This window comes from Apteryx rowi, unplaced genomic scaffold, assembly GCF_003343035.1.
Source record: "Apteryx rowi isolate R43461 unplaced genomic scaffold, aptRow1 scaffold_326, whole genome shotgun sequence".
Classification (NCBI taxonomy): Eukaryota; Metazoa; Chordata; class Aves; order Apterygiformes; family Apterygidae; genus Apteryx; species Apteryx rowi.
In genome coordinates this window covers 910,827-914,559 of record NW_020449708.1, presented here as the reverse complement: position 1 = coordinate 914,559, position 3,733 = coordinate 910,827, and positions in this window count along the sequence as shown.

The following is a 3,733-nucleotide window of genomic DNA, read 5'->3' as shown; positions in this document are numbered from 1 at the left end:
GCCCGCGCGTCCACCGCCGCCGCCGCCGCCATCTTGGCTCCCCCCACGAAGGGCGCGGCCCGCCCCGCCCGCCGCGTTTTTATTGGTCGCCCCGAGCAGGGGCGGGGCTAGATGTCGGAGGTGGGACCTAACTCCAGGAGGGGCGGGGCTTGCGTGCCTCGGCGTCGGCCTGGAGGGGAAGGGCGGAGCGACGGCTGGCGGGGGATGCGCATGCGTGCTAAGCCCTCGCGGGCGGGAGGCTGCTGCAGCGCAATGCAGTGCAGTGCTGTGCAATGCAGTGCAGCGTTGTGCAATGCTATGCCGTGCTGTGCAAAGCTATGTGATGCAGTGTTCGGCTGTGCAATGCAGTGCAGCATTGTGCAATGCTGTGCTGTGCTGTGCAGTGTGTTGCGAGGCAGTGCAATGCTGTGTGATGCAGTGTTAGGCTGTGCAATGCAATGCAATGCAATGCAATGCAGTGTAAGGAGCTCAGGCTTTCCAAGGTGGCCGAATGCAGCTAGGGACTGGTGTGCGCAATGTGCACATTGCAGATGATGTTCTTGGAAACGCAGGCAGCTGCAGTCCAGGCCAAGGCAGACACTAGCACAGGGCATTTGAGATTGAATCATAGAGGGCATGGCCAGTCTTTGTCTGAAGAGTAGTGATCTTCCTAATAGTGCTGTGACTGTGCTGTCACGTGCACTGACATCTGCATCTGGAAGCAGTGATGGCAGTGGTCCAAAGCAGTGACTCACCCCAGCTGTAAGCAGCTCCCAGTGGCTATCTGTGGTCACACCATGCTGCAGACAATGTTGCATTGGGCAGAGGGGCTGCTGCAGTGATTCTGTGATAAACACGCCTGCTGCCACCTCAAAAACTGAGCTGAGAGCTGGCCTGATGGGCTGGACTTCTACATGGAGGAGACACCCATCCTAGGTGCTCGGGGGGTGAGCACAAGCATGGAGCGCAGCACCAGAAAGCCCTATTGAAAATGATTTTAGAAGGAGCTTTTTTTTTTTTTTTTCTTGCAAGGACTGCCAGTGTTCAAGGAGCTAATTTCAAGTGAATTCAGGGTGTAGTTCAGTGCAACTTTACTGAGGTTTTGAACTTTGTTTACCTCAATGAGCTGTGCTACGGAGGATGGGGAAGTGCTTCAAATCTGTGCACGCTAAAGAGGACCTAGCCTGGAATTTGTAACAGAAGTAGATAATCCCAAAGGATGGCAAGCAAATCCTTGTCTGCCTTTTCACCGTGAAGTGGAATTGCCCTGAGGTGAAGTCGCAGGAGATCTGTCTGCAAAAGCACCCTCTAGCTAAAGAAGAAGGGGTCGTCTCTTGTGTCCTTGTTCATGCTAGCTAATCTAAGCAAGGGTGCAATTAGTCCCAGCGCAGCTTCAGTGCTAATAGCAGAAGTGCCTGACTCCCGTTCGTGCGAGAGTGGAAGTGCTCAGGGCAGACAGTGCCAGCACTTGGCCCTCTGCCGAAGGGACCCGCGGTGCCGGTGGGAGGTAGTGCTGTGGGAGGCAGCTCCGGCACCCGGCCGATGCACTTGCGACCTGGGCAGCGGATAAGCAAACAGTCCTCTGTGCGAATGCAAGTACCAGCTAGATAAACCCCTTTTTATTTTGTTTTTACTGCAAGATGCTTTCCCTTGGATCAGGACTCATCTCTATATAGTGAAGGTGTGTAGCAAAGGCAGTCCGAGAAGGATTTTCCTAGTGCTGCCATGCTGTCAGCAGGAGCTGCTGCCGAACTCAGTGTCGTAATGAGATAATAAGCACTTTTACAGAGTGAGTTTAATTAAGCTTCCTCTGAATGCCCCATCTCCTTAATTAAATAACCCTTTGCAGCGCTCTCGTTTGTCAGTTCTGGCTGGCCCCCACTCCTCCTCGGGGACTTCTCAGCGAGGTGGCCCCTGGGACGAGCAGCCCTGTCCGGCGTGGGGCTTGTCCCGGCTGGGCAAGCTGAGGGCAGCAATGCACCGCACCGTGCTGCGGCCTCTGCAGCAAGCTAACCTGCCGCGGGGCAAAACCTTAGCTCGCCGCCGCCCTGGAGGGACTCGGGGCACGCGGGGCTGCGCTCGTCCTCTCCTCACTGACACTGCAAGTTACTGATTAATGCCACTTGAGCCGTGCATTCAGTGGGGACAACAATTTTTTTCTTTTTTGCATGCATGCACCAGTATTTTTGTTAAAGGGAGAAGTGATTTTTAGAAGAGAAGAAACCTGCTAGCTGCCTGCACAATATTGTCAGTTTTCTTACATTAAAAATGGTGCTTGAAAAGTCTTTGCTGTTAAAACCTTCCCCCACATTTTCTTCTCGAAACATAGATTTTCAGCAAGAAGTTAAAAAAAAAAATCTGCAAATAATAGCTGTGGTTATTTCAGTTTTTACAGGAGTACCTAAGAAAAAGCAAAGCAAAAAAACCCCCCAAACTCTAGTCGGTTCTTTGTGGAGGAGGAACCCACTTCTCCCCCACAGACCGGCAGGGCCACCAGCCCCAGGAGCAGGGCAGAGTCCTGCCCAGCTCCACCCTGCCCTCGCACGGGGTCCTGTGCCCCAAAACCTGCGCCCTGGCCGCGACGTCAGACATGGCCGGCGCACGTCCCTCGACGGGCATGGGACTCAGCGACCCCACGCCAGCCCCCGGCAGGGATGGTCCCTCCAGCAAACCTGGCTTCACCAGGAGAAACAGGGCGGGAAGGGGGGGCCTGTCCGCTTTGGCTTTCCAGCGGCCATGGGGAGGAGGGAGGCTGCAGGCGGACAAGGATGGTGTTTTGCAGGTGTTTGGGGATGCTTCTCCCAAGGGCCTGACATGATGCGGGCGAAAGCACCAAGCGCGTCCTGGAGAGGCACCCGGCGGGAGATGCTTGCCCACATGGGACTGGTGAGGCCGGTTTGTGCTTCCCTCGGGCATCAGCTTGGCTGACGGATGGAGGAGCCATTGCTGATGGATGGAGGAACCGTCGCTGCTGGGATGGAGCAGCCGTTGCTGCTGAGATGGAGGAACCATCGCTGCCGGGACGGAGGAGCCATCGCTGATGGACGGAGGAGCCGTCGCTGCCAGGATGGAGGAACCGTCACTGCCGGGATGGAGCAGCCGTCGCTGCCGGGATGGAGCAGCCGTCGCTGCTGGGATGGAGGAGCCATCCGTAGCTCCTTCGGACGCAAGAGGGAGCCTCGAATCACCGGAGAGAGAGATTTTGCTGTGGTGGTTGTGGATTAACACACTTTTCCCTTCAGGGAGAGGCGGCTGCCCGCGCGGAAGCCCCTGGCGTGGGGTCTGCAGCAGCCCCGGGAGGCAGGGTGGGTTTTCCCCCACTGCGTGAGCAGCAAACCACGGCTTCCCCAGGGAGGTCGGCGTTGGGCGAGGGGATGAGCCCCCGCACCAAACCCACGCCGGCAGCCCCCCCGCTTGCACGGTCTTCGGAAGGGGCTAAGGAGAAACGCGGGAAGCGCCGGTACCGCAGCGTCCCGGCGCGCCTACGCCTTCCTGCTGCGTCTCAGCACCGGGACGGCGCATTTCTCCCGGCGCCGGGCGCGCAGGGCGCCGCTCCACCGCCCCCCCGGTGGCGGGCAGCGCGGAGCGGGACTGCGGCGGGAGGGGGCCGAGGGCCCGGACACCTCTGCATTTCCTCCGCGTCTCCCTCCTGTTCCCCGCAGCCCCGGGGAAGCGGGGCTGGGGCCGGGCACAGGCTGCTTTCCTTCGGGGGCACCCTTCCCCGCGGCCCGGCGTAGCGAAGCGCGGCGCACCG